The sequence below is a fragment of the Portunus trituberculatus genome, chromosome 16 (assembly GCF_017591435.1).
Source record: "Portunus trituberculatus isolate SZX2019 chromosome 16, ASM1759143v1, whole genome shotgun sequence".
Taxonomy (NCBI): domain Eukaryota; kingdom Metazoa; phylum Arthropoda; class Malacostraca; order Decapoda; family Portunidae; genus Portunus; species Portunus trituberculatus.
In genome coordinates, this window is record NC_059270.1 from 13,247,672 (window position 1) to 13,261,411 (window position 13,740).

Sequence of the window (13,740 nt, forward strand, 5' to 3'; positions counted from 1 at the left end):
GTAAGAAGTAAGAAAGCAGCTGAGAACTGACGGAATGGATAAAAAAAGAGAAGTGAGTAAGGAACAAAATAGGGAGAAACGAAGGAAAATATCTCTTAAGACGTGACGAAGTTGACAGAAAAAAATGTAAAGGGAAGCCAAGTTCAAGGAAAGACCAGCGGAAGAATTAAGTGGAACGGGGAGAAGGGAGGTCGGAGAATTAAGAAGGAAAGGCAGCTCGGGAAAGAAAGGAAGGGACGGGGCGGAGGGTGCGACGATCTCTTTTATCTGCGACACAATGAGGACAGAGCGAGGAGGAGGAAGTTTAGGCCGGGCGGGAGAGGGCGGGGCGGGAAGGGAGGTCCTGAGGGCTGAGTGTAATGCTCCTCGCAGCCTCGCGGACGCACCCCGTGAATCAAGCTCTCCGTAATAAATAAAGGAGTTACACCCTTATCAACCCCGGACACACGCGCCCTGACCTCTCCCTCACCCCCTCCCGCAGAAATACCAAGATAAAGCACTGTATCCGCCCCTTACTCCCTGCCTCTCCGCCCTGGCTCCCCTCCCCGCCTCGCCTGCCTCCATTCCCTCTGCAAGCACCGCCACTGAAAAGCCTATTTGGGACTATTTCACAACTGCAGCCAGCGTAATTGTCGTATTTACCTTGAAGACAGATGCGGGGATAAAGATAGATAATGTCTCTCTCTCTCTCTCTCTCTCTCTCTCTCTCTCTCTCTCTCTCTCTCTCTCTCTCTCTCTCTCTCTCTCTCTCTGGCTACTGGCTTAGGACGAGAGGTCAGGGGTGTGGATTAGAGAAGTCAGGTGGTGTCGATGGGTTATTTTTCACGTGTCGTCCAGTGGCAGTGAATCACCCACGTGTCTGCTGGTCACTCACACTGCTGCTCCATTGAGACGTCACGCTAGTAGGTCACTTGGGGGACCTTGGGAGGGAATGCGGGGAGGGGCTGCGTTTGAGAGGGAATAGCTGAGTTGACTAGAAAATTTATTAATTGATAGATAAAGGAATAAGTGAGTGAGTTAGTAAATGCAGTAATGACAGATAGATAGAGAGAGAGAGATGGTTTGATGAATTAATGAAAAGTAGATACATAGATATATAAACTCTCTCTAGATGGTTAGATAGATTAATAGATAAGTAGATACATATAAACTCTCTCTCTCTCTCTCTCTCTCTCTCTCTCTCTCTCTCTCTCTCTCTCTCTCTCTCTCTCTCTCTCTCTGTCTCATACGTATATTGAGTAAAACAAGAAATATTCGTGGAAACAGAATGAATCAGGAATTTCTGGGTTTCAATTGGGATCAAAAACAATTGTGCTCACCGTGTCACGCCAGCTAATTAAGAGGCGAGCAGGTGTGCGCGGGAACGTAAAGAATGGACTGTCGGATGAAATAAATCTGCAGGTATACTGGAAAAAAGGTTAGACAAAAATAAAAGAGAGAGAGAGAAAACGAGTGTACAATACTCAGGGGGAGGTAAACGTGTAGGAATTTACAACTTGTGTGATAAATTAACACACACACTCACATACACACACACACACACACACACACACACACACACACACACACACACACACACACACACACACACACACACACACACACACACACACACACACACACACACAATCTCTCTCTCTCTCTCTCTCTCTCTCTCTCTCTCTCTCTCTCTCGTGCGCTCTTGTTCGTCTGGCCTCTTTAAAGCATCAATCTTTGCAGGTATATAGATTATTTAGTTAGTAAAATTTGTGTACATTACTAAGGAGAGTTAAGCAAGTGTAGAAATGATTGGATGATAAAAATGATAGTTTCCCTTTACTTTCTTTTGTTTGCTCTCTTAGTTAAGTCTTTCAGTCATGTTTGCAGGAAATATAGATCAAATGAATGAGTGTAATAAGTTAAAGCGAGGCGAGCAAGTACAATATTACAACTGAAGTGGTAAAAATACAATCCTTCTTTTTATTCTATTTATTTATTCATTTTTTTTTTGCCCTTTTAAGTCTTCCAATCATGTTTGCAGAAAAAAAAGAATAGATGAAATGAGTGTACAGTAAGTAAAGGCGAGATAAATGAGTGATAAAATGACACTTTATCTTTTATCTACTTTGTTTTGCCCTCTTAAATGCCCCAATCTTGTTTACCGGAAATACAAAAAAAAAAAAAAAAAAAAAAAAAAATAATCCCGATGTGCCAGGAATATTTGATCCAATTACCGGAGGAAAGTGAGAGTAAGCAGGTGTAGCAGGTGTCAATGGTCTCCAATCAGCGGCCTCGCACCTGCAACACACCGTTAACGCGCACCAGGTCGACGAGCAAATCAGGTGAATAAATTGGCTCACGCTATTAGAAAGGCAGACGGCGGGAGAGGCACGGGTGGAGGTAGCGGCGGCGTCGATGGTGGTGTGACCTGTATACCAGCGAGGCAGTAAGGGTAGTGTGGGTGAGGGTGGAAGTGGTGGAGGTGGAGGTGAAGTTTGGGGTAGCTGCATACGGTGAAGAGATGCAAGGGTAGTGTGGATGGTCTGTGATGGTGGAGGTGGTGGTGATTGCCATGGTGATTAAAGAAGGAAAATTAAGAAGTGCGTTCATTGTATGCTTTGTGGTGACACGGTGGTGGGAAGCAAAGTAATGTGTAGGGACTAAGTAGCGTGGCTGGTGGAGAAGGAAGTATTGATAATTAACTCCTTGATACTGGGACACATTTTTACCTTGAGATTTGTGTACGATTAGACCATTTTAGTCAGAAGATTAATGGCCACAGTCTTCATTATTCTAATCTCTCACATGAGTTTCTGAAGCTGTATAAAATCACTAAATAGTTAGCAGAGTGAATATGGAAACGCGTCATGGTACTGAACGGGTTAAAGAATAAGAAATAGGGTAAAATTATCTTCCTGTTTTGTGGTGGCGAGGTAGAGGAAAACAAACCAAAATGACCTAAATATAAGCAAGTAGCATTGTACATTGTAGATATCCATACCCACTTGCCGTACGTTCTCTCCGCCATCATGTCAAACATTTGCCATCAACTTTCACAAGATAATTTTCGTAAAGCCTTTGTTTTCTGTTTCAAAGATTAATCCATCCGCTGCAAAGCCCACCAGTCTCCCCCTCCTCCTGTAGCGGCGTGGGCGATGTAGTGGTAAAGGTCGTGACTCTTGTCCCCATAGTTAAAGTGGGCGTCCAAGACTCGGCTGTACGAACTCTTATTTTATGGAGTGGTGCTCTCATGGGACCCCAGCACGGCCCTATGACCTATGCTGGCTAACTCAATCCTCCTCTACCATTCTACTTCCACAAATCTGTAGGCATGAATGGTGTAATTTATATCATGTTTTGAGGGTGTCAGAGGGAAGAGCGATGAATCAATAGTTATTAGAGGGTCACTGGCTTAGGGCTACAGAAACTTAGATATAAAGGGCCCATTGAGGTGCCAGCCACTAGAGGAGAGGGGTGAAAAGATTATCCAAACTTGAAAAAGTGTCTCAAAACTTGAAAGAATTTAAGTAATTTAAGTCATTAATAAGAGGAAATACAGAAAAAGGCAGGGAGTTCCAGAACTTACTGTTCCTGAATGATATTTGTATTAACTCGCGTTCATAATTACAATGTGTGGGATCATTATCATCATTCAGGCTCTCGGTTGAGTGCTACTGACATAAATTGAAAGAATGAGGTGCTGTGCCGCTGATAATGGTGTATGGTAATCAACAGCAAGCGAATCGCTTCTGCCCAATTGGTGATTAAACAGTACACAGCGACGCGAATGTAGTTCATCACAATTGTGTTTGCCTCCCTCCACTGAATTCATGTTTGGTGTCACTGAATTCATGTTTGGTGTCACTGAATTCATGTTTGGTGTCGCCTGCCTCTCAACCAGTGAGATCCCGACAGTGTTCTGGAAGTGGATCGGTAAATGTATTTACCTTTAGTGGGACAGAAAGATAGTAATGATCGTCTTTGTCATCGCCGTCTTTGTTGTTGTCACTGTCATCATTGTAGCTAATTTCAAATGCAATAGATATAATTAATCATATTTTTTTTAGACGCTTTGGCTTTCGTATATACAGAATCACTAGAACTGTAAAAACTCCTTTGAAAACGTCTGATAATTTTCATTACATCTTGTTTAATACGAGATGAAAAGACGACATATTTAGAAATGCGGTTAATCATATTTACATCATTAGAATGGCAACCAAACTTATCTTTTACCTAAAATTGTCTTTCTTGAAGGATGTATGACATGCCTCACGTCTTCTCTCCTGATCTTTGTTCATGTGCCAGTCTGTTGCTGCATGTTTACTAATCCACCATCTTGTTTGGTTCCTAGCCTTATCTTCTGTCAGTGCTAGAAACCAGAAACTGATTCAATATCTCGCCGGCCTGCTTCATTGATTCTCCTACTAAAGCAATCTAATGCTTTTGCGGTCACACTGAGTCATCTTAACATAGCTGAAAGTGTCTTTTCCACTCTCGAGGGTAAGGGTTATAGCAGTAATGTCCATCTCTTCATACTAGTGAGTACCTACACAGTGCAACATTTACGACCAATGACTTGAACTTTACTTCTCTGTACTGCTATCGTATCTTTATACCTGTACCTCTATACCTATCTCTCGTTGTTATTTACTCTTATTATTTGCGTGTGTATTCTGTCATTTATCTATTATGCTGGTTTTCCTTTGTGTTCGTGTTACTTTTCTATGTTTATATTGCATTTACTATTGCGTTGGCTTTATTTTGTATTTCCTTTTCTTTAATCAGTGTGCTGGGCTCGTGTGCCAGTTTTAGGATTTTCATTGTGTTGTTTGATAATGCATTACCATTCTAAAGCAGGATCAGCTTCACGTCACTGGTCACAAGTAGTGAAATTTCATTATGCAAACGTGCTTTTGAGTTACTGTATTTATAAGTAAATTAGTGTTTAAGTTTATCTGGTCTTTTCCCATCACCTATCAATGTTCGGTTATTCATTCTCTTCACCACATTCCCTCAGACTCTCTACTGTGCTGCGCGTAACAGATGTAATATATTAATTTCTGCCTTGCTTTTAAATTTCTGTCATTTAAATGTAGTAATATCTGTTATAAGTTTACCACGATGTATTATTTCTTTTGTTATAAAGTGGTGTATTTGTTAACATTTCTGCATGACGGTGCAGTCTTCCACCCTTCGTATGACCACCTCGCCGACACTCCCTGAGGTGCTGAAAACCTCCAGTAATTTCCACCACAGCCTGTTGCATGTAAGAGAAGAGATGAAATGTTTAGGAATTGGGTTTATTATCACAATGGCAACGAAACATTCCTTTCTCCGAGGAATGTGTTGTAATAGTGTCTGCCTCGCTTGTATATTGCAACCTTCTAGTCATAGTAATACCTGTGCTTCATTCACCACTATGTTTTATTTATTTATTTTTATTCCAGTCATGCATTTGTTAACCCTCCTTGCAGTAGCATATTAATCTTTCCCGAGTTGTTTTACTTGATACGTTTCACACACAGAATGTTAACATCATAATTCTTACCTCCGCGGCTCAGCTTGTGTACATAACTTTCTTCTCTCTTGAAACTTGTCACGCTAATGCTGGACTAGTGTTTCACAAGCTTACATCTTTTACCAGTAAGAGCGTAACATGTAACATTAACGTGTGTGTGTGTGTGTGTGTGTGTGTGTGTGTGTGTGTGTGTGTGTGTGTGTGTGTGTGTGTGTAGATGAGTGGGTGTGTAGGTGTATGTGTTTGTGCTTGCATGTGTAGGAGTGTAGGACGTGTAGCTATAGTAGTAGTAGTAGCACACGCAACTTAGCCGCCCCATCCATGAAACTGTTGCCCTGTGTACATGAATGAACAGCAGTGATGGTTGTAGAGACGGCAGCGGTGGTGGTGGTGGTGATTGGAGTGACGGAGAAAACACTGGGACCGTCACCTCATGAATAATCGGCCTTCTTGGAAACACGCGTGTCCACCTCCGTCGCACCTCGTCCCTCGTCCCTCGCCCTCGCCCCTCGCCCCTCGCCCTTCGATCCAGTGGCGGCAGCGACGTCTGGCTAATTCGACAACGGCTCTTTGATAATTGCTGAACTGCTGTTGCAAATCACTAGCGGGTCGATGCTACGGGGAACTGCGCCTGACCCTCCCATGTTCATAGGAAAGGTAGTGTGGAGTCTCACGCTGGAGTTCCTTGCCGGATTAGTGGGTCAAGAAGGGAGAAATTGGGTCTTATTTGTGTCTCTTTAATATTCTTTGACATGCAGCATCGAGTTATCTTTGTCTAAGGGACGTTATCAAGTACTTATTTAACGTTAACATTGCCTTTGCTGAGTGGTCGTGTGAATAATGATGAAGGAGCTTGTGTGTAGCATTGTGGTGACTGTAGTGATGCAGTTATGGTGTGGTGCACGGTAGATTCAAGGCGTGTTTTGTTTTTACGTGTGTTCAGTGTTATGAAAAATTATTTATTGAGAACTTCACACTTGCATCACATTTTCCTTGTCATATTCCTCTTCTCACTCACCTTTGATTTTTTTTTATTCGTCTTTCTTCTACCTCCATCGTCCTCTTAAAATAAAATCTTAACTACTGTCTCTGTCCCCTTTTCACTTCCACTTACTCATCTTCTCACCACGTCTCTTCGTCACCCTTTCACTAAATTGTCTATCACTCTCATGTCTCCTCGTCATTCATTTTGCTTCCCCTCGTCACCCTTCTACATCCTCTCATCTCTATTACCATCCTACGTTCCCTCGTCACTGCACCGCTGCTTCCCCTCGTCACTCTTCCACCACGTCCCCTAGTCACCTTCCCACCTCGTCCCCTTTATCACCACCCGTCTCCCATCACTCATTCCACACGTCCGATGTAACTTGTCTCGTTCAATCCAGGTGATAACTAAAAGATTACCAGCCTCGCACAGGTTGTAGATTGTAGCGGCACCGTCACAACTCTCTCTCTCTCTCTCTCTCTCTCTCTCTCTCTCTCTCTCTCTCTCTCTCTCTCTAAGCCGCTCCACCATCGTCCATTACTCCTGATTGCCGTCCGTTTCTCTGTCTTGCCCCTCCCGTCTTTTCCTGCCGAATGACTCCCCGTCGATCTCTTCATTCCTCCTCCTCCTCCTCCTCCTCCTCCTCCTCCTCCTCCTCCTCCTCCTATTCCTCCTCCTTTTCTTCTTTCTTCTCCTTCTGTTCTTCCTTCAGTATCAATGTACTATTCTATGTCCTTATGTCCTTTCAAGATTTCTAGGTTTGTTCTCCATGCCACACACAACAGACAGATTTGTTTCTCTGTTTTGATTTCCGCTAGAGAGAGTGAAGCGGATAAGGAGGATCTGTTTACTGTTTCATCATAATCTCTGCAAAGGCAACCAAGACGTAGAGTACAGTAGTTTCCTGAAGCAAGTCTTGTCTTTATAAGTGAGTAGTGATAGTGGTGTTTCTTCTCTGTTTTTATTCCTATGAGTGTGTCTGTGTTCCTGTGCTCTTGTTCTCTTTCTTTCTGTGTTGTCTTTATTTGTTTGTGGTGTTCTTGGTCGTTGCCCTCTTCATCTTTATCCTCCTCCTTCTACTGCTCTTTTTACTCCCCTTCGTCCTCCTTCAAGAGTAGTGAATGAGTCTTTAGTATAGTGAACGAGTGATCTTGTCATGTAAATTTCAAGGTCTCCTGTCATTCGTCTTTCTTATGTATTCCTATCTACTATCATTATTATCACCACTACGTACTACTATTACTACCACCACCACCACCAACACCACCGCCACTACTACTACTACTACTATTACTACTACTACTACTACTACTACTACTACTACTACTACTACTACTACTACTACTACTACTACTACTGCTACTACTACTACTATTACACTACTACTACTACTACTACTACTACTACTACTACTACTACTACTACTACTACTACTACTACTACTACTACTACTAGCACTAGTACGACTATTACTACTCCCACCACCAACAATTCCTGTTCCCATGGTGGTATCGTTCCTTCCTCCCCAACGCTCGTACTTCCCTCAGCTGATTCACGTAACACGATTCAGTAAAGTATCTCCTTGCCGACTGTTTTAACTTAGGCCGGGTAATAAATCTAAGACACGCTGACACGAAACTTATGGGGCATTGAAGAGCAAGATGGAGAGTGACCAAGAGGATAAAGAAGAGAGAGAGAGAGAGAGAGAGAGAGAGAGAGAGAGAGAGAGAGAGAGAGAGAGAGAAAACGAGTGTACAATACTCAGGGGGAGGTAAACGTGTAGGAATTTACAACTTGTGTGATAAATTAACACACACACACACACACACACACACACACACACACACACACACACACACACACACACACACACACACACACACACACACACACACACACACACACACACACACACACACACACCGCGTAGTGTAGTGGTTAGCACGCTCGACTCACAATCGAGAGGGCCGGGTTCGAGTCCCGGTAAGCGACGAGGCAAATGGGCAAGCCTCTTAATGTGTTCACCTTGTAGTAAATAGATACGGGATGTAACTCGAGGGGTTGTGGCCTCGCTTTCCCGGTGTGTGTTGTGTGTTGATGTGGTCTCAGTCCTACCCGAAGATCGGTCCATGAGCTCTGAGCTCGCTCCGTAATGGGGAAGACTGGCTGGGTGACCAGCAGGCGACCGAGATGAATTACACACACACACACACACACACACACACACACACACACATTGCAAAGCCGAACGTACATCATGTCTACAAATGCAACAAAAGTTATTGTATAGACTAATGAACTGATTTAGATTAGAATATTTGCAAACACTAAGAGGGATCGGAGATGCTGCGGATAGAAAAAGGTCGCAGATATAATACGTAACTTTATTTTTCAAAACACTATGCAGAATAACATCATCATTCTGAACATTTTCTTTCACTGCACTGAGAATAAAGGTTCAGTGGTAAGGAAAAGAGAAAATGGGTGGTTATTTCTCTTTTCCATCCACCAAAAAGAAAAAAGTCACAGTGAAATAGGAAAATAATGGAAGAATATCCAAAGTAGAACCAGTTCAAGTTTAAGTGTGCGTTCGGGCTGCCTAGAAACTGGTCTCAGAGCCCTTTTCCAGCGATATGTAACAATTCTCGACACTAAAAAAATGTACCAAAAAAAAATATATATATATAAGCGCCATCAAGAAAAAATGGGATTACAGGGATAGATATTTAGTTTCTAGCCAGTATGATGTTTGTAGGGAGCTGTAGATTAATAAAAATAATGTCTGACAGTGGTTGGTAACTGTAGCAGAATGTGTCATATAACAGTGAGATGGTTAAACAAAGCCAAGACACATTAGTAGTAATACATGTGCTGGCGCTTGAGGGCAGAACAGACAGAAGTGTGCTTGGGATCGTGTTCTGGTGAGTATGTCTGACGAGAATATTGTACGCTGAGAATATGAAGCTCCTGTGCTGGCCTTTGATGTGAAGTTCCTGTGCCAGCCTGTCAATGGTGTGAAGATTGCCCGTGGTGGCGATGCGGCAAACAGGGCAAGGCTGGTCTGGTCTTCCGCGAAACAGATTAGTAGGTATTTTTTACGTAGAGGCGAACTGGGGCGAGCTGGGGAAGCCGAGAAGCGGAAAAGAGGAAAAGGGCTGAGGAAGACCGAACTATACCTGTCTCTCATTACCTGGCCACTATCTCAGAGGCAAGCAATTTGTGAGATAATGAGGCAATCAGGATACGCCACGGTGAGGCAGGGAAGGGGATGGATGGATGACTATTACTAGACGGATTAATTGATACACAAATCGATGCTGTGCGACGGACATACTATAGCAAACCGAGGTGTTGTCTTTTTTTCTTGTTTTGCCGCAGAATTGGATGTGTACGTATAGTGAACACACACACACACACACACACACACACACACACACACACACACACACACACGAATGGGAAGGTGAAAAATGGTTACGGACTGATAGACTGAGTAACGGCGTGATGGAGAGAGACAGACTCGGTGAAAATAAACGAAATTGAAAAAAAAAAAAAAAAAAAAAAACATACACGGGATCAGGAAACATGTGCGCAGGCCAGGACACACCTTTGCATACGTACGAGTTAACGATCCAGTGCATCTACCTGGGCACACCTTTCTACCTATGTGGCTGCATTTCCTATTTGCCTGTCTGTCTATCTGTCTGCCTGTCTATCTATTCACCTCTCGTCGTCAGTTGTTTCGTGGCTACTTGTTTTTCTTTTGTGTGTTTGTCTCTCTTTTTCATCTATTTTTATCTATCTATCTATCTATGTTTTTATCTGTTTGTGCTTGTACGCTTATTAATTATTCATCTTGTTCTGGTTCTTTTTCTTGTCGTTCTCAGTTTTTTCCTTTCTCCGATTTATTATATTTTGTATACATTTCTTTGCATCTATCTCTCTTTACACACATCTATCTCTCTTCATCTATCCCACCAAATTAAAGACGAGGTGTCATATGCATAATCTTAGAGTAGAGAGAACGAGACACAACACACACACACACACACACACACACACACACACACACACACACACACACACACACACACAAACAATCTGGCAGCGGTGAGCGAGCGAATTTGGTGGCAAGGAGAGACAATTTAAGCGTGACAAACTCGTCGAAAAGCAGCGAGGCAAAAGAGAAAGGGCAGCGAGGTGGACACAAGGAGGCAGACGAGGGGAGAGACATGAGACGGAGAGCACACGCACCTCACCTCCCGGGTAAATTAGTAGGCAGAGCAACACGGGGAAGTGAAGGTATAAAGCATGGTTGAATTAACGTGATTCACCGGCGGAGACACACCATTGAGTGACGGGGAAGGGACGGTGAGAAAGGAAGGGGCCAGTGAGGGGAGGAAGGGGAATGGAAGATATAGAGCAGAGGGAGAGGAAGGGATGACTTGTGAGGAAGGAAGCAGAGCAGAGGACGTGGCGTTAATCGTAAAGAAAGAGGAGCCTCCGAGGACGTGTCTCTGAGATTGGATGGCTGTGATGATTGCGTGCCCTAGGGGTGGAGGGGAGCCAGCTGACTGACCCTCTTCCACCACCACCACCTCCTCCTCCTCCTCCTCCTTCTCCTTCACTTCTTCTTAGTCTCTCTTTGTCTTTTTCTTCCTTCATGAAGTTTCTTTCCTTCTTTCTGTATCGTTTACACTCATACATTTGATCTTTCTTCTTTTCCTTCCTACCAGTATTCTATTTAAGCCTTATTCATCTCTTTTAAGTTACTTTTTTTTTACCACATCCTCAGTCTTCATATATTTCTCCTTCTCCACTGTATCCACTCATCAATTTCTCTCCTTCCTTTATATTAATACTGCTAAGTTCTTTTCATTTTTTTTTTCTGTCAGTTCCACTAACTTCTCTCTCCGTCACCTCTTCTTCATCCATCGTTTCCACTCCCTACACTCAACTCTTTCCCTTCCTTCCGCCCTCTTTCTGCCAATGTTTCGCACTTGAACCCTCCACTTCTTTACTACAGAGCTCTCATCCTCTCTTTTCTGTCACTTGTTCACCTCCTATACCCGTCTCTTCTCTTCCTCTATCCTTTTAAGCATTTCCACATAATTTCTTTCTCCTCCTTCCTTGAATCCTCTCGATCTCTACTACTGGCCTCTCATCCTCTCTTCCGTCTCTCATCCCGTCACCAGTCCACTTCCTCCCTGCTTCTCCGTCTCTCTATCAGTTTTGCCGTCCCCAGATCGCTCCGAGCTTCGGCCTCTGTATGAGTCATGGGGCTGGGCCACGTGGAGGAAGGGGACGAGAAACACGACATGCGAAGATTAGCAAGCCTGTATTTTTTTTGCTTTCAGAAGGGAGAGTGAGAGAGAAAGAAAGAGATGGAGAGGGAGAGGGAGAGTCACAGTCAAGCTCAGAGGTGACATGATATAATGAGGAGTATTTTTAAACATGACACGGGAATATGATGACCTTAACTCAGGCTGGCTCATAATCACAGAGGCTTATGTATATTCGCGCATCAGAGCACATGTAACTTTCTTGCTTACACACACACACACACACACACACACACACACACACACACACACACACACACACACACACACACACACACACACACACACACACACACACACACACACACACACACACACACACACACACACACACACACACACACACACACACGGTAATTATGGTATCAGATGTTGCATGTCAGAAGAAAAGAAAGGAAGAAAAAATCGTGTACTCTTTACTTTTACGGTTTGTGATTTGCATTCTTCACTTGATGCACTCTTCTTCTTCTTTCTCTTCCTCCTCCTCCTCCTCCTCCTCCTCCTCCTCCTCCTTTTTCTTTCCCTGCCTCTATTCTTTTCTTTTGACTTTTTTCATGTGCTTAGTTCTTTTTCTCTCCTTTTTTTTTTCTTTTCTTTTTCTTTCAACTTTTCTTTAGCAGGTTTAGTTATGCTTGTTCCTGCTGTTAGTGCTGCTCTTGTTCTTCCTGTCGTCGTTGTTCCTCTTCTTCATGTTCATGTTTCGTTTTTTTTTTTTTTTGCAGCTATTTTCGTTCATGTTATATTGCTGTCGTCGTTGTTGTTATTGTTTTGTTGTTGTTGTTGTTGTTGTTGTTGTTGTTGTTGTTGTTGTTGTTGTTGTCTTTATTATTTACTGCACGCTCGCCTTACCTCTCCTCCTTCGCCGTGGAGCGTTGAACAGATTATCGGGGCGGTCACTTGCACGAGTAAGCTACCTTCGATCACACTCAAATCGGACACAACAATGTTTCTCTGAACAGAATGGTGTGTTTACTTAACCACTTTACTACTGAGACACATTTTTACCTTGAGATTTGTGAACGATTAGACCATTTTATTGACATTAGGAAGGGTCTATGGAGGTCAGAAGATGAATGGCCACAGTCTTCAGTATTTCAATCCTCCACATAATTTCTGAAGCTGTGTAGAATCACCAGATAGTAAGCAGAATGAATATGGAAACGCTTCATGGTACTGAACGGGTTAAAGAGAGTGTCACTATTCTTTTTTCCTCTTAACATATAGTGACGCGCAGTTTTCTTGTTTATATGTTTTACAGGATAATATCATTTGAATGTTTATTAAATAGTGTATATATAGAAGGAAGATAGACGAAGGATGAAAAGTGAATATAAAAAAAGAGAAGACAAGAAAAAAAGGCGCAGTCAAATGTCTTTCCGTCAAGAACAAAAATAAATAAATAAATAAATAAATAAGAAAACAAGATTAGGAGATCGGAGATAAAAGCGTCTGTCTCTCTCTCTCTCTATCTGAATACTGAATACTGAAAACACAAATATAAAACTGTCCTTATTTTTTTTATACTTTTTTTGAAGCAAGAGATTAATGCTCGTTTGACTGACAGTACTACAAGGTTCGTAACTGTTCCTTTTCTGCAGTAACAGTTGCCTTTTGTCGTGTTGTCCTGAGGGTTGAAATATAGTAATTAGTCGGGCTACGATATGAAACACGCTCTCTCTCTCTCTCTCTCTCTCTCTCTCTCTCTCTCTCTCTCTCTCTCTCTCTCTCTCTCTCTCTCTCTCTCTCTCTCTCTCTCTCTCTCTCTCTGTGTGTGTGTGTGTGTGTGTTTGTATGAGGAGGACGGTCCTTGTAGCGTGGAGATAATTCGTGCCTAATAACTTGATTGTCGTTCATGAATTAGTTTACGAGAGATGAAGGCTTGGCTGTAGCTGCTAATTAGATTGATCCAAGTA